This window comes from Mustela putorius, unplaced genomic scaffold, assembly GCF_011764305.1.
Source record: "Mustela putorius furo isolate JIRA1106 unplaced genomic scaffold, ASM1176430v1.1 tig00000508_pilon_pilon_pilon, whole genome shotgun sequence".
NCBI classification, from domain to species: Eukaryota; Metazoa; Chordata; class Mammalia; order Carnivora; family Mustelidae; genus Mustela; species Mustela putorius.
The window spans coordinates 21974836-21993484 of NW_025421402.1; positions in this window are offsets into that span (position 1 = coordinate 21974836).

Genomic DNA, 18649 nt, shown 5'->3' on the forward strand with positions numbered 1-18649 from the left:
TGCCTCAAGGCATTATCTTGCAAATCCTCCCTGCTTAGGAGATGGCAGGAGATGAGCCCTGAAGAGAGGTGCTGGGTCACTTACCCCTGGGACTTCCTAAGACCTGGAATAAGTGTCATAGTCTCCCTGAGACTTCCCTGGGAACTAGAGCTACCTGGGAAATTCAAAATCTTTTTAAAAAATCTCTTTCTCAGGGTACCTGGGTGGCTCAGTCAGTTAAGCATCCAATTCTTGCTTTATGTTCAGGTCATGATCTCAGGGTCGTGAGATCAAGTCCCATGTAGAGCTCACGCTCAGTGCGGAGTCTGCTTGAGATTCTCTCTCTCCTTCGCCTTCTCCCTACTCGTTCTCTCTCTCTCTCCCTCCTTCTCTCTAATAAATAAAGTCTTTGAAAAAGATAAATAAAAACCTCTTTCTCTCACAACCTATATACATGCTATCAGCATATCTTTCTGCCTTAGTTTCAAAATATATCTAGAAGATGGGCGCTTCTTACCAGAGTTCCTGTTGTTGTTCTTGCCCGGATCATCTCTTTGGGCCTCCACTCCTGCTTCTTACCAACCTGTTTCCCATAGAGGCCACCTGATCCTTTAACACCAGGTCTTGTCATCAGATGACAAGTCAGGTCTTGCTTCTTCTCTGTTTCAAAACCACCAGGACTTTTGCATCCATGAGAATAACATCCATACCTCAACACACCCGGGAGACCCTACGTGCCTGATCCCTGGTCGCCATTCCTGCCTCCTGGCAGGCCTACCTACCTTGTTCCAGCTGCACCAGCCAGTCCAGCCTCTGAAATGTGCCAGGATGACCCTTGCTGGCCTCTCTTCCCAGAATGCTCTTCCCCAGTCCCCTGCCTGGACATTCCTCCAACTGTCTGCATCTTTGCTCTAAGAGTCCTTACTCTCATGCTCTCTCCCCTTACAGCAGGTGTTGTCACTACACTTACCATGCCTGACGTTGTGCTCCAGATTTGTAACAGAATATCAAAACAAGACCCCTCCTGGCTTGGATGTCCCAAGGCTGAGAATGATTGACGACTGGTTGCTCTCTGCTCATGCTGGGCATCTCAACCACAGCTTTGATGGGAGAATCAGAGATTAATTTGAGGAGGAGGATTTAAAAGTTTCAGAGTAAAGATATCTTTAGATAGAGGGCCAGGGGCTGAGGATCAGTGTTGGGGGTGGGGTGGTTGGGGGGTAGAATCTCAAGGGAACAAATGGAGAGACTTGAACGCGTGTTTCCTGGAGTTGAGGGTTCTTTAGGGACCGAGGGACCCAGCTAAGAGTTCAAAAAACAAACAAACAAGAACAAACTTCCAGGAGAGAGGCTGACTGATGCAGCCTGTGGTGGGGGCCTGGTCTTCCAGAGTTTGGTGGGGACAAACCGTGTGGCTCTATTTCCCTGGCCAGATGTAGATTCCTGGCCTGGAAGCTCAAGGCGAGCCCAACAGAAGGATTGATGCAAGGCTGCGGAGGATGAGAAATGTGACCAGACAGAGAAGGGAACTGTAGGTGGGAGGTTCTCGGAATGCAGGGCTGGGGTCTGCAAATGCAGTGTTTGCCCTTGGACCAGCAGAAGGGGCAGCCCTGCGGTACCGAGTCCTCAACACGGCACCCCTTTTCACTATTCCCACTTTCACCCGGGGTAGGAGCCTTGACGATACTAGCAGATGAGAGGGGCGGCAGGATGAGGGAAACCCTCCTTCCCACAGAAGCTTCCATATTTCAGTCAGTCCTGAGCTGGGGAGGGGAGCGTTTGAAATAGATAATAATACAAGCAAAACTTTAATTTGTTACTTTTTTTTTTTTTTTTTCAACAAACTTGCAAAAGGGACTCCTTCTCTAGCCTGTTTCTAACGATGTTTGAGACATTATTATGTAGGACGGCTGGGGTGGAGGTAGGAGTTGGCAAAGAGATGGAGGTACTTGGAGAAATGGTTAGAGTGGAACTACCAACCCTCATGAAGAGAGAGCATCTCCTTCATGGAGGGGATCTTACTTTGGGTGCCTCCCTGGCTCTCAGGTCCCAGAGCGGATTGGTTCTGTGGACCCTGAGAGCAAAGATCCGAGTTCCCACTCTCAGAGACCTTGATGGTTCGGCCAAGGTGCTAACGCAGTGACTTCTGTGAGTGAAGGGCTGGGGGCCGGTCCTAGCCACACGCACTGGGAAGATTCCTGGCACCTCTGCATTGTCCTTCAGAGGGGAGGCTGGTGTTCTAGCAGGGGAGGGTTCAGGGTCCTGATTAATTTGATTTAGAGAAGTTAAATAATGCGAGAAGTTAAATAGTGTCTTGCACCTGAGTGTAGCGGTTGCAAATTTATGTCTAGCACACAGGAGAATGGGGCCGCAGGGCGTCATCCTGGAGAGTCAGAGGAGAGGGATTAGGCCACCTTCTAATTAACTGCTCTCTACAACGTGCCTGTTCAGTGCACAGTGGGCAGGCACCTGGAGTCCCATTTCGCCCGCAATAAAATGAAGTCACGAGCAGCTTGTCGACGCAGGAGGATCTTGGAGTGAGACATTGTCGGGGCCAGAAAGCTGGCCAGAGCCCGAGGTCAGACAGCCCACTCTGGCTCCTGTCCTGCCCTCTGACCCCTCCCTCCAAAAGCCTTGGGCTCCACAAAGATTGCAGGGAAACATGCGGAAAAACCTCACTGAAAATTGAATTAATTCGTGCCCGGGGTGGAAAGGAATAAAAGGGGGAATTTGCAAATCCATCAGGGAAAAAGAGAGCACGACAGAGAAAAGAGAGCAAGTTATAAAGGAAGAGGGGTGGGGAATTAATGGGGACGAAAATAGATTAGAATTTTCTGTCCTCTGCAGGGTTTACAACACTTCCCAGGCAATTAGGAATAAAATCACAGCCTCCCCAAACTCCTATTCCCTGGAGGCAAAGGAGGGGAATGATAGGCATGTGTGGGGCGCAAAACCCAGAGGGCCTTTGTTACAAACACTTGAGCCAGGCAGTGGTTGGGTGGCCGCCTAGACCCCCCCAGCCTTCCCCAGGGACCTACATTAGTAGTGAGAGCAAGGCACAGGCGTGAGGAGACCGTGGGGGGCCAAGCTCAGCCTCAAGGGGCCACCCCTTTCTCCCTTCCTCACTCATCCTGATCAAGCCCAGTGTAAAGGGTGAGCCATTTCATGGTGGCCGTGGTTCCTCCTGTAACTGAATGGAGATGCATTTGATGCTAATGACCTCTGACCTCTGACCTCTGCCCAGAATTTTCAGTTTGCAAAGCACTTTCACGAAGGCGGTCATCTGAGGGCAAGATCCTTTGAGAAATGTTGGAGGAGCAAGTATTACAAGCATTCTATCCCGCCTGTTCTACAAGTGAAGAAAAGAAGCTCAGGAAACCGAGCTACATGGAGTCCCATCCAGACACACACTGTTTTCCTGGGGCAGGAAGGGGGATGTAGGAGGCAAGTCTGCTGTTGGAGACAGAGTAAATGGAATGCTCCAGTCCCCACCCTGAGGTCTGCCTGCCCAAACATTTCCCAGCGGCTTCTGAAGAGTTTACAAGTCCAGAGTGTGAGGTGCCTTTGTATGCGATGGTTCTCAGCTGAGGTGCTCCAGATGGTTGGCGTGGCGCGGTCCTGTGTTGTTCAGGATTGTTCTGGGCTGTTGGTATGAGAGAGTTCTGTGTTGTTCAGGATTACAAGGTGTTCGGCACCATTGCCTTGCCCCCAATATCAGTGGGCATCATGATGGTAAACATGTTCCAGTCATTTCCAGATGCTTCCAGGAGGCTGGGGCTGTCCTCAGTTGTGTCTCTTAAGAAGGGTAACAAGTTCACTCGTGTTAGTGGCTGAACTCTAGATTTGGAGCATGCTCTATCCCCATGCCTGGCGAGAAAGCAAACCATAGAACTGAACAGGGCAATACACAGCCCATGGGCAGCGTTCACAAGCAGCTGGCAGAGGGGAGGGTGGGCTCACGGATGGCACTCTCCAAAACAGCGCAGGTTCCCATTGCTCTCACTTCTAGAGAGATTTAGGGAGCATTGTGCAAAGAGTCTGTTTCTTCCAGTAAATGGTATTATGCATGGGAATCCTTGGTTCTTAATCTATGGATAAGGAGACGATACTTTCTGGTTTACCTGGGGATGGTTCCAGTTTATTCCTGTTTTCTTGGCATCTCTGTCAGTTATACCCTCTTTCCCTCTGGAATGCATCCTGGTTTGCATAATAAAATACAGATTCCTCCTAACACAGTAGAACTCAGGCAAGGGTAATTGCCTGTGTCCCATGTGTCTGAGAACCTCCCCAGAGCCTAGAAGAAGTTCCTCCTTTGAATTACAGTATGTACTTAGCCACTGTTATGGGCTGATTTTGTCCTCTACTAAATTTTCATATTAAATTGCTAACTCCCAGTATCTCAAGATGTGACTGTATTTGGAGATAAAGTCTTTAAAGAGGTAATTGTGTTAAAATGAGGTCATTAAGGTGGGCCCTAATCCAGTATGACTGATACCATTATAAGAGCCCATAAGGACACAGACACACACAGAGGAAGGAGCTCGTGAACACAGAGGGAGGGGATGGCCAGCTACATACAAGTCAAGGAGAGAAATCTCAGAAGAAACAGCCCTGTCCTTGATTGACCTTGATCTTGGCCTTCTGGCCTCCAGAACTGTGAGGAAATAAACCTCTGTGTGCTGGGCCACCCAGGCTCTGCTCTTTGTTATGATACCTCCAGCAAACTAAGAGAGTCACCTTCTGGGATATAGAAATTAGTACTGCCCACCAGGAAAGAAGACACAGTGTTCCTGGGGTGGTGAGACCTTGGGCCTGATTTACCATACAGCTTCCCCTGTTCTGTAAGACCAGGAGCCTGAGTAAGAAAAATCATTCTCTAGGGGCCAGATCTAGAGACAGGGCGCTGCTCACTGTGAAGTACCCATGAGAAGTTCGTGGTCCAGCCTCTGGGAATTGCAGACCTTTACAAAGCCCTAGAAGCAAGGCCCGAGACCTGGCCACTTCCCCTCCTCTTGGTAGCCAACCTGCTCTTCCCAGTGGGGCTGCATGGGGAAGGAGCCCATGAGCTTTTGGACTTGAGCTGCTCTTGGTGCTTGTGTCCACCATGGATGAGGAATGTGATTCAGGGGCAGCTCCTGACCTTGAGGGCTCTATGATTACCACAGTAAAGCACACATACCAGTAGAAGGGTAGAGAGACTTTGCCTTGGACTCTCCATATTCTGGAGCCTGGGTCATGGGCATGAGTGACTAGCGGGCCAGCAATCTGCGGTCCGGTGTACATCTGCTTGCTGAGTGCCAGCCTCTGGGACTCTGGTTTCATCTTGGCTCTGCCGTGTGCTACTTCTATCAGTTGAGGCAAAATACAGACTCCTTCTAACCCTATGACTTGGGGATATAATACTATTAGACAATTAGGGTTATTGAAAGGATAGGTGAGATAATATATGTGAGTTTCCCAATATACCATCCACTTAAGGGAGCACAGCTAATGCTAGTAGTGTAGTAATATTCCTGGACTAGGCTCCCTCACTGTTTCATTCGTCGAGCATGTGACTCTTGATCTCTGGGCTGTGAATTCAAGCCCCATGTTGAATATAGAGATTACTTAAAAAAAAAAAAAATAAAAATACTTCTGGACTAGACTCATCTTCAGTGGTATCAGCTGCCTTTCTGGCCCCCAAAGGTGGAAATTCAAAGATGCTTCTTCCTGGAGGTCTGGTGACTCACAAGGTCACCCTTGGGGTCCTGTACTTGGGGCCTGTGCCAAGCAGCTGGTGGTCTCCATCACCTCCTGCTTCTCAGCTCTTTCTAAGTGGGGACCCGTGGTTTCCTTGAAGCACTGATAACCTGAATTCCACCTTTGAGTTCCTGGTTAGTTCATGGGCCTCTGCTTTACCTTCCTCCCATTCCCTATTTAGAGATCACAAGCAAGGCAGTGTTTCAGAGCAGGATGGGGGATGCTGATTCAGCAACCAGAGTAAAACTCAAGACAGACTCCAGGGCCCCCACGCCCTCAGCTGCTCTGGCTTTGTAGGAACCATGCTAAAACGCTCCACAGGTTCACCCACACAGAGCATCATCAACTTCTTATAACCTAAGGACACAAAGAGGTCCATCGAATCTTAGGGGACCAGGGTCTCTAATCAGTCACCATCAGAGGTGACCATCCACTGCCTCTACTCTCTTGCCTGGATCACCTTTATAAGACTCGGTCCTAAAGGAAGCTGTACTTGTCCCTAAGACCGTATTAGAGGAGGTGACAATGCTGAGATGGTTTTTCAGAAAGTCCCTGGGTACCCCCACCATTGTCAATAGCTGTTCATTGCAGAACAAACATCATTTCCAGTATCTTTCATATAGTTATCAAACCTTCTAAGTATTTGTTCCCTCTGGAGTATAAATTCCTGATTACCCGCCCACCACCCAGTATGTGTTTCTGTTTAGAGAACCTTAAATACTATCTATATCCACCCAGAGGATGTAGGTAAAAAGGAACTCATACTGATTATGCTATCCCTACTGAGGTATTTGAAGCAAATTATAGAGAGCAGAGCCATCTCTTTAGGTATATTTTTTCATTTGGAATATTTTATAAGATAGGTATCATATATATCATTTGAAGATATATATGTATTATGTAGATGAATAGATAAGAAGAAATACATTCTAGGAAGAAAAAATTTTCTTTTGTACGTGTATGTGTATATGTAGATACATACAGAGACACACACGTTCACACACATACACACGTACACACACATATGCACACATGCACATACACAAAAGAAGAATTGCTCCGTCAAGAGACAGGAGTATTCTAGAGGATCTTGATTCATGCTGTTAACGCCCCTTACGGAAGGTTGCGTCATGCTCTGGAGCCACAAAGGTGTAAAGAGTAGATGTTTCGCCAGCTAATAATGTGTATCGTCATTTAAAGAAATACATGCTAATTTATAGGTGAAAATCATGTCTCATTTTAATTCCTGCATCTTTAAAGAAAAACAAATGGCAAGATTGTTTTTATGTGTTATTGGCAGCGTTTTATCTTCCTGTGAATTGTTGGTTTTCATATTAGTACTTTTTAGGGCTCTCTTGTTTTCTTATCAGTTGGCAGGCACTTTAAAATAATGGCTGTAGGGCATCTGGGTGACGCAGTTGGTTAAGCCACTGCCTTCGGCTCAGGTCATGATACTGGAGTCCTGGGATCAAGTCCCATATCGGGCTTCCCCAGCTCTGCAGGGAGCCTACTTCTCCCTCTCCTTCTGGCTGCCACTGCCCCCCTGCTTGTGCACGCTCTCTCTCTCTCTCTCTCTCTCGGTCTATCAAATAAATAAATAAAATCTTAAATAAATAAATAAGATTAAATAATGGCTGTAGACTTGCTCTGACGCCATCTTGGGCATGTGAGGAAATGTGCCTCGAGTGCCGTGGCTAATGGCTCAGATCAAATCCAGACTGAGGCTTGTCTGACTCCAGCTGATTCTCCCCCAGTCACATGGCACTTCTTTCCAGCAGGCCAGGGAAATAGCAGGTTACACAATGTCTGTGTGGGGTCTGAGGCAACTCAGAGCCAGGACCCACATAAATATGGAGCTTAATTACTGCAATGCGGGTCTTGGAAATGTCTCATAAATAATTTCTCATTTAACCTCAAAATTCTCCTATTAGACAACAATCAAGTATAATTATGATATTGACATTTTACAGATGAAGCTGCTGGGGTAAAGTAAGATCCATGTGCATTAGGTCAAGTAGAGGTCAAATCCAGTCTTAGACTCAATACCATTATTTTATGATAATATGTAACACTCCATTTATCTGTCACCATCAGGAGGAAGAGGCAGTCACTTCAGTTAATTTTCAGTTAAATAAAAATTACCCCTTTAAATACCAATTTCTAAAAACCTTTCATGGAACTTTCACAAAAAAATATCACTGATTGATCCTACACATTTATTTTTTCTTCCTCTTGAGGAGCCACTAAAATGATAGCAAATAAAAATTGTAAAGGTATAAAACACAACCATGAAGAGAGCATTACAGATGAAAAATTCAAATAAATTCTCGAGAGAGAGAGAGCAAGATTGAGAGACTGAGTGCGTATATAGGGGCCTTGTAACCGTTGAAGTGGCACCTGCGAGGCCTGGACCAAGCAGTGCTACTGAGACGGTGGTCTGAGGACCGGCAGCAACAGCAATGCCCCAGAATTGGTTAGGAAAGTAAATTTGGAGGCCCCATGCCAGACCCACTGGGTCTGACTCTGTGAGTGGGGCCTGGAGTATGCCTGGAATGGGCTCAGATCATCCCTCCATAGGGCTGAGTTTGAGAAGCACGAGCCTAGAGAACACCTGGATGACACAGCTGAGGATGCTGTTCTTGACCTTCCTGACCCCAGAGAAGCTTGGCATCTGCACGTGCCAGGTGTGAGAAGGACAGAAAACAAGCTCCCTCCTGTCCTTTGTGGGACCCAGAAAAAACAGTATACATGGGGTCTCTCAGCCCCCAGCTGGCACCCCGTTTCTCCCCCACTCCCTGTTCTGCACCACTGAGGGCCTTCCATGCACCTGCATAGCCAGAATTGTTGGCATATCGTGGCTTCATTTACACCCCCACAAATGGCCCCTCTTGGCTACCATCCAACGCCTGGGGAGAAGCCCACATTGTGGCTGGAAGGAAGAGCGTTGGGGCTGAGTGGGCAGGGACTTCTGGCGTCCCAGTTACTCTGAGCATTGTCTAGAAGGAGAACTGTGAACACTGGATGCATCCTTCCTTGGCTCCTCAAACTCCTTGCCCAGTGGGGAGAGCTGAGGCCAGAGGAAGGACAGAGCAGGAACCCCGTGTGTCACAGGAACCAGGGCCGGGGCTGCAGGCACGCAAGTGAAGAGAAAGATACCATGGTGTCATGGACAGAGGGGTTACTTGAAAGCACATACATGGAATACTTAGCATCCCTTAGCCCCTTCATTAAACTTGACTTCCAGAATATTCTTTCCTAAGTTGAAAAATTGGATATCTTTTAGAGAAAAGACCTCTGCATTTTCTCTTCTAGGGATCTCCCTAAAAAATAATCTTATACTTCTGGCTTGATCATCCTGGGTCATAGCCTGACAGAGGCACACCCCTCCTATAGGCACCAAGCCCCTGGTCAGCTCTCGGTTGTCTCATTTAAGATACAGACATCACTGAAGATCAACAGACAGTTGAGGATTTCCAGCACCATGAAAGAGAAGATGGAGATAAGCTAGAATAAAACATCCTCTTGGAAAACCGTAACAAATAAGAAAATCCAAGAGAGCATAGATGAAACTCTAGTTAAAATCTTCTGAGATGATCTGAATAGTTAGCAATCATAAAAAACTTCTATTATAAGGATGGAGAAAGCAAAGTAGAAAGAGCTGTCTGACATCAGGACTCTGGTAGCCAAGGTGACTGTCAGTGGCCCATGCGAGAGAATCCTGATTGCAGTCACCCTTCTCCAAATGCCTTGGATATTTGGGGAAACTTGGCCTTATAACCAGGAGTACATCTTGATTAAGGTAATAGTGGTAATTCTCTTCTCTCTGCCAAGTCATTGGTTTAGGAATGGGTACATAAAAGAATACTGGCCAATGAGGTTTGAAGCAAAGTCTGCAGTAATGTTTCTGGCAAAGATTTTTCTCAATTAAAAAGGACACAATGCAGGGGCGCCTGGGTGGCTCAGTGGGTTAAGCCGCTGCCTTCGGCTCAGGTCATGATCTCAGCGTCCTGGGATCGAGTCCCGCATCGGGCTCTCTGCTCAGCAGGGAGCCTGCTTCCCTTCCTCTCTCTCTACCTGCCTCTCCATCTACTTGTGATTTCTCTCTGTCAAATAAATAAATAAAATCTTAAAAAAAAAAAAAAAAAAAAGGACACAATGCAGACATTTCCTTTTGTTCCTTCGGATCTAGTAGTGTGAGGGTATGATGCTTGGAGTTGCTACAGTCACCTTGATACTAAAAGTCTCCAGGACAACCACAGGATGACACATTGAAGCTGCCAGAGCCCCTGTCATTAAGAAGCTGAGTTTTATTAGTCCCTTGTGCCACCCACCTCTGTACTCTCTGCTGTGGGAGATAATCCCCTTTTGGTTCAAACCATTTTGAGTGGAGTCCTCACTTACTTGTGTGCCAAAAGCATCTTAACAGATATGGAAATAAAAATATTAAATAAAATAGTGCCTAGAAGGTCCCTACAAACATACAAATGGGCAGAAATGGATATATGAGTTAAAAGGTCAGACTTAGAAGATCACCGCAGGAAGGAGTTGTAGAAAGAGCAGAGAAATGGAGAAGGGGGGAAATTATCAAAGAAAGAGAGAAACAGAATGTTCCAGAGTGAGGGCTGTGAATGTCCAAATTGGAAGGCCTTCTTGATTGTTAATTAAAATAACTGGGAAAAGATAAAAATATGGACACACCATTGTGGCATATCAGAACACCAAAGAAAAAAAGGATGTTCTTGGAGAGGAAAAAATAGGTCACTTTGATGAGAAAAGACCATCTATTTTATCAGCAATACTGGATGCTAGAAATCAGTGGGGTGATTTCCTCAAAATACTAATGAAAAGTTATTTTCAGTAAAGAATTCTCAACTAACCAAACTACTAGTGAAAAGTGGGCAAAATAAACGCATTTTCAAACATGCACCTAGAAAGAGCAAGATACATGGGAATTCTATTATTATTTGGTAAATACCCACTTCTCCCCTCTCTGCTACAGAGAAATGCATTTCCCCTCCCTCTGAGGCTTGGCCATGTAACTGATTTCATCTGGTGAATTGCAAGTACAGGTGACATATACCATATTGATCAGAAGCTTAAAGTGTGCTCATGAGGTTAACCTTGGCCTCCTCTCTCTGCCTTCTCTCATAAAAAGAGCAAGCCTCAGGCAGTGCTGCTTTTTCAATCTGGATCCCACGACGGGAACCTTGAACCATCCCACAACCTGGAAACAAGGCAAATGTCACTGAGTTGTTTCCTGGGAAAGGAAGTCTAGATATGATGGAAAGCTTGAAGAAAAGAGTAGCACAACCCCAAAAAGAAGGCTAGAGGAAACACTAAAACAAAACAAATCTTACAAGAAAGTAAATGTAATCATAGAACCATAAGTGGCTCTACTATTAACAGTATTTATAGTCTTCACTGATTTAACTGAAATGGCAATATAACTATATTGAGTAAAGGTCAAGATTTATTTTTCCCCCATACAAATAGCCAATTGTTTCAGCACAATTTTTTGTACGATATTTCCTCTGCTCACTGAATTGCCTTGGCAGCTTTGTTGAAAATCAATTTACTTTATATGTGGGGTCTATTTCTGGGCCCTCCGTTCTGTTCCATTGATCTGACTATCATTATGCCAATACCACACTAGAGTACTATAGCTTCATGGTAGGTCTTGAAGTCAGGGCTCAGGATTCAACTTCAGTCACTCCTTTTCTTTTTGGTTATTCTGGGTCTTTGATTTTCCACATATTATTTTAGAATCAACTTACCAGTTTCTATTTTTTAAAACCCTGTAGGTGTGGTAGGGGCTGTGTTCAATCTGTAGATCTGGCTGAGGAGAACCCACATGTTAACAATGTTGAGATATTGTTCTATGGGAAAGATATCTCTATTTCAGTGCTAAGTTATATCAGCTGTTTTGTATTTTCAGGGCACAAGACTTCAACGATTCTTATTAAATTTGTTCTTACAATTTTTTTTTTAATTTGCTGATGCTATTGTAAATGGGTTTTTGAAGTTTCATTTTCCAATTATTTACTAGTTTTTTATATTGACCTTGTATCTGGTGACCTTTCTAATTCCATTTATGAGGTTTAGTATCTTTTTAAAAAAAATCATAGTTTTCTATGTACAAAATTATTTCATTTATGACTATTTTACTACTTCTTTTTCAAACTGTACATATTCCACCCTCCCTTGCCTGTTTCCCTGGATAATGCCAGAAGTGGTAAGAGCAAACATCCTTGTCTTACTCCCAATCTTCAGGGGAAAACATTCAATATGTCACCATTATCACCATTAGGAATGATCGCCTAGGTTTTTCATAGATCTCTTTTATCAGGTTGAGGTTTCTTTCTATTCCTAGTTTGAGAATTCTTAAAATTTTAAGTAGGTGTTGAATTTTGACAATCTTTCTCATCTCCATTGTGATGGTCATATTTTTTTTCTTTTAATATGTTGTTGTGATTAATTATTTTGATTCTTAATTATTGAACTGACATTGCATTTCAGGAATAAGTTCCACTTAGTCTTGAAGAGAATTGCTAAATTTTGTTAAGGATTGCTTTGTGTTCATGTAATAAAAGATATTAACCTGTGATCTTCTTTTCTTGTGATATCTTGTTGAATTTTTATATTAAAGTTATATGGGCTTTATTATTATGGAGTTTCTCTTTCCTCCCTATTTTCTAAAAGGTTTTTAAAGACTGTTATTACTTCTTTCTTTATATATTTGTTGGAATTGACTGGTGAAAGCTTCTGAGCATTGAGTTTTCTTTGTGGAAAAATTTTGTTATTATCGAATCAATTTTTAAAATAGATAGGACTACTTCCATTTCCTATTTCTTCTGTGTCAGTTTTAATAAATTGTGTCTTACTAGGAGATTGGCTATTTCATCTAAGATGTTGCATGTATTAGGATAAAATTTGGCCTTATTATCCTTTTAATATCTGCAGAATCTGTAACAATATCCCCACTTTCATTCCTCATGTTGGTACTTTGTGTTTTCTTTCTTTCCTTCCTCAATCAATCAGCCATCAGTTTATCAACCTCATTAATCTTTCAAAAAACTGATTACTGGTTTCGACAATTTCTTCTATTATTTCTCTGTTCCTCTTTAATGATTTCTGCCCATATGTTTTTTTCCTTTTTTGTGGTTTTAGTTTGCTTGAGATAAAGACTTATATCACTGATTTTAAATCTTTCTTCCTTTCTGGGCGCCTGGGTGGCTCAGTGGGTTAAGCCGCTGCCTTCGGCTCAGGTCATGATCTCAGGTCCTGGGATCGAGTCCCGCATCGGGCTCTCTGCTCAGCAGGGAGCCTGCTTCCTCCTCTCTCTCTGCCTGCCTCTCTGCCTACTTGTGATCTATCTCTGTCAAATAAATAAATAAAATCTTTAAAAAAAAAATAAATAAATAAATCTTTCTTCCTTTCTAATATGAACATAGAAGGCTATAAATTTCCCTTTAAGTACTATTTCTCCTATATCTAACAAATTTTATATATTATCATTCCATTGTCATTTAGTTCAAGTATTTTCTATTTGTGATTTATATTTTTGATTTATGACTTATTAAGAAGTAAGGGCGCCTGGGTGGCTCAGTTGGTTGAGTGACAGCCTTCAGCTCAGGTCATGATCCTGGACTTCCAGGATCAAGTCCCGCATCAGGCTCCCAGCTCCTTGGGGAGTCTGCTTCTCCCTCTGACCCTCTCCTCTGTCATGCTCTCTCTCACTCAAATAAATAAATAAAATCTTTTTTTAAAAAAGTATTGTTTAGTTTAAAAATATTTTGGGATATTTTTGTTACCAATTTCTAATTTAATCCATTATGGTAAAAATATACTCTAATACTTCAATCTTTGAGATTTATTGAGCTATTTATGGCTCAAAATATGATCTATATCTTTTTAACAATGTGTATTCTATTTTTCATTTTGGGGATATTACTGTATAAATATCTTTAAGGTGAAGGTATTTAAAAGTGTCATTTGTATCTTCACAGTCTTACAAATTTTTATCCAGCTGTACTATCCATTATGATAGTGGATTATTAAGATCTCTAAGACTAACTTCTTTATTTCACTCTGTTAGGTTTTACTTTATGTATTTTTAAGCTCTGTTATGTACACATATACATTACTAATCTTTTGTCTTCTGATGAGATGGTCTTTATCATTAGTAAATGTTTCTCTTTATTTCTGGTCATACTTTTTGTTTTGAAATCTATTTTCCCTGATATGATATGCTTATGCTTACTGTTTGGTGTGTCTTTCTTTAAAAAAGCATGTTTCTTTTTATTTATATCTGAAGTGCGTCTCTTTTAGTTAGCACGAACTTGGATCTTAATTTTTATACAAACTGTTAGGGCCTTTCTAAGTCCCTCAAATTAAAACACTGAACTCAGGACCATTGCTTATTCTACTCACGTCAGTAAGTTTGTCCTGCTCTAATATTCTTTCCCTTCCATTCTCATCCAAACTTTTAGGTTCCTTTCTTATACATGTTGCCGCAGACTTTTTATTGTAGAGTCAGCAAATCTTGGATTCATTTTCTGTGTTATCTTCTTATAGGTCACACTTTAAAATGACTCCTTGGGGACCTGATAGGACTTGAGCTGGATATAGCTCTAAAAGTACTGCATGTTTGTACAGATAGGTCTTGAGGAGGATCAGCATTGCTCTGCAAGACAAGAGATACCATCACAGGTTCTTCAAGGAAAGAAAGACTAATCTCAGATAGGGCAAAACAGTATGCTGCCAATAACAGAAAAAAAAATCTTGCAGAATATGGGAGTTTAAGTTCCTTGGCTTCATTTGGATCTAATCATATATCATCATTCCAAATTTTCATGTCCTAATTCTTTCCATTAATGCCTTAAATTTAACATAAGAGATTTTGCGAGCTTATAAATTCAACTTGCATTGTAATTCAATGGATAATTCTACCACAGGATTGTACTTTGTTTAGTTTTTAGATATCTCAGCCTCAAGCTGTAAGAGATGAATTACTTTTGCTGTTTTACATAAAATAGCCACAGATGTTTTGTGGTCACTTATCTGGATCTAGATATGGAAATCTGAAGTTGGGAGATGCTCATCTTCTTTCTCCATGTTCTCCAAAACCCCTGATAGTCCATATACTCTTTATTTATGCTAAAATGCTCTATGGAGTAAGTTATTTGGCTGCTCAAATCCTTGTATTCTTTAGGCACTTGATTCCAGGTGATGCTTAAATAACCATTTTGCTATGGCATGCCATGGGCTACTAGAGTCCCATTTACCACTAAATGGAGTAAGGTCATTAATGCCTCTAAACACAGTCAAATCAGGGATTCCCATCCTTTAAATTCTGGAATAAATAATCTGGAATAAATAATCACGTGTCAGCCAGGGTTTGGTTAGGGAAGCAGAACAATTCTGAATGTAATGGGGTAAGGCATTCATCATAGAGATCATACCTTACAGAATTATGAGAGAAGTTTAAGAAATGGGGTTGTGGAATGGGAAGTTAGAGGCTCACAGAAGGAGACACTGATGTGTGTAGACAAGTAAGGAAAACTAAGGTAAGGGGGGAAAATGTAAAGTAAGAGAAACTAGGAAACCAAGCATGATCGATGTCTAGAGTGGGACTGTGTAGAGAGAAACTTGTGGAGGGGAAACTGGGAAGCAATTGCGTCTGTACCGACCTCTAGGGGTCTGCTGCCAGGAGGCTGGAGGTGGGCTGGGCTGTTGTTGGTCCTCAGATGGACAGTGGGGCAGAAGGGCTGGACATGGAGTGAAGGAGAATGAGCGAAAGCTGGAATTTGCTAGGCACCTCTTTCTGCGACAAGTCATATCAAACTGTAGAGAACTTCAGAGTAATGGCTGCTTCACTTTCAAGTCCCGAATTTTATGCTTGTTCTTCTCTTAGCAGCTGTGGTCTGGAATCATTCAGAAGGGGACTCTGGGTAATATAGTTCTTGGTTTAGCTAAGCTGACAGTAAAACAACCCAATACACACTGATTTTCTCACTCCAGAATTATTTCTAAAACCAATAAGAGTGATTATCAAACCCAGTGATGCAGATCTTGGTAATGAATTTTAGTGTGCAAAGTAAAAACTTCTAGATTACTCTCTAGTATGTACATATATGCATATTTAGATCAGTATATATGTATATATGTATATACACACGATGATGGATTACATGTAATTTTACTTCTGTTTATTCATGTATTTTATCTTTTATATTGAGCATATATTATTTTTAATCAGACATTTTATAAATTAAAACCAACTGGGTAAGTCCTTTCTTTTGCCTTTATTTAAAACTAAATGCTCAATGACACATGTGTATACAGTCAACATTAAATTTAATCCATCAAAACTTATGATCTGAGACTTCTAGCGTTCTAGACATTACCAGCTGATTTCTTAATTTTGTATTTTATTGAGTAGATCAGTGACTCCTTTTCTGTACTTCTTCCTCTGCTCTACCTCCTCCTTTCATTATGTTACAAAAAAAAGGTTATTTCTTTTCTTAGTTGCAATCCCTCCCCTCATCCCTTCATATTCTTCTTTACATAAGTGAAAACATTAACCTTCTCATTTAATGAAAATCATGGCCTCGAGGTTTTGGCGCTGGACAGAGGCACAGACTGTCTTGGGATTGGCCGCCTCTGGCTGGATCTATGCACTCTAAATCTCCACAAATCAGAGCAAAATGCCTGGCCTTGTGAAATGGTATTTGAATTTGGCTACTGGGAAAGAAGTGTAGAAAGCTAACAACCACGTCTTGGTTTCATCTTTGGGTTGGAGGGTGGGGATATGCGTTTCTATGCCCCTTGGGGAACAAAAGAGCTGGGCTGGCACTTAATTTCATCATGGGAATCATCTACTATGACCATCCAGGGGCTTGTGCCCGCTAGTCCCATTCCTCTGACTATATTTAGTCCATTATGAATATGGAACAACACTGAAGATGATTCACATCGACATCCCTCTGTCTAGCCTAATAACGTCAAAGTCATTAACAACAATGTAAGTTCACCCTGACAGTGTGGTTTGGAAACCTCACCCTCCCCAGTGCCCTCCTCTGCCGTCTCGATGTCCTGGACACAAGAGCCCAGCGTGCATGCCCTTCTGCTCCCCAGTCACCTCCCTGCTCCAGTGGGGGAGAAAAAAAGATATGAAGGCTACAGAGAGAAAAAAAAAATGCTGTTGGCTCTATGGACTGTGGCTAAAACGTGGGGTCAGCTGGGGTTGGGCCATCATCACAGAGAAGCATTGAGAGGTGAGGGGGTAGAGTGGGAGTTAGCTGAGAGGCCTTTTCTCTTTCTCTGTCCTGGCTTTCACTCTCCCTGCAGATCCCACCTGAGCTGCTGATGCCCCATAATCCCGCTGTCTCTCTCTCTCCTCTGTCAACCTTAATGTCTTCATTGTTGTTTCCGGTAAGGAATTTCCAGCAGAGGACTTCTCCGCTTAGTACCTCGCATGTTACTCCACTAAGTGAGTCCTCGGTTCTTTGTGTTAATAGTATTCATCTAAAAAATATGTTTTCCTCACTAGCCTGTAAGCTCTGTGAAGACAGAAAGGCTGGTTTGGTCACCATTTTATAGCCCTGGAGCAGTGGCCATCATATAGTTGTATTTAAGAAATAGCAATTAAATAAGTGAAGAAGAGGGAGAAAGATGGACACAAGAGGTGGGGGTGGGGAGAGAGACAGAGAACTTGAGAGAGATAATTAAATATTGATTTCATTTTACGGTAGGAGAAACAGAGGTTCTGAGCTGGTAAGCCATTTCTTTCTCAGGCCTCTTGGCAAACACTGTATGAGTTACTACGTTTTCATATTCCGGCTTTGGGGTTCCCATCCCCACCCCGAAATCACTCATTCCTCTAAAATGAACAGGAACTATGTAATGGGCTCACCTGTGCATGTCTGTCTCTGCTTGGCCTCTCTCTGGTCTTTGACAGATCATGGCAGTCAAGTAAACCCTTGGTAATTCTGGGGTTCAGGTCGAGTAGCACACAGGGACAGAGCGAAACCCTGAACTCCTTTCCTTTGTTTCTGGTGGGGACTGTCGTGGTGAGCAGATTACCCAACTCTTCACAGCAACACTCGCTCGCTAGCCTAATTCTTGCAACACAAGGCTAAAATGGGTCTCTCTTCTTCAGTTGTGTTGCTTGGCGTTGGATGGAGAGAAGCCGGTAGTGCAGCTTTATCTGCTAGTGCTGAGTTTCCTCTCCTTTCCTACCTCCCACCCAGCACCCATGCTCTAGAGGAAAAGTCTGTTCCCCAGCCTTCCTGGCAGGGACTGAGGAACACTCTGCCCTTTCCCCAGCATTAGTTTATCTTCCTAAACAGAAGTGGCTCTGGAACGTGAGATCATTTGTTCCAAGCGTTACTTGCACTCTTTGGCGAGTATAAGCACAGGATTCCCACCGGCAACTCACGAAAAGATTTAGGGGAAATACTCCTGTAATTTCCTTCTTTTCTGCTCCCCGTGAGGACTGGAGAGGTTCCTCCCAACTGTTTGAAGTTGAGGGGGCAAGAAACTTGCTGGTACTTTCCTTCTACTTCACAAAGGGAAACTGAAGAAAGAAACCATTTTTTTCAACTAAACTTAATAGATACTCTGTTCTAATTTAAATTAACAAATTGGACTATTAAGCAAATATTAAGTATATGACTACTTGGATAGAGGTATGATTTTCCCTAGGAATCAGTGTGAGATCATCATGGACACATAATGTCAAAGCCCTTCTTTTGGAAACAATATTGGCAGACAAGGTGCATGCCATAGACAGGGTGTAATTTCTTCTCACACATGCACCAAGCTCAAATGGAGGGGCAAAGATGATAAATTATGGAAATAAGATGGAAGATCTTAGAACCCAACAATTTCTAAGTTTCTTTACTATCTAATGTTTACTAAGCATTTGCTT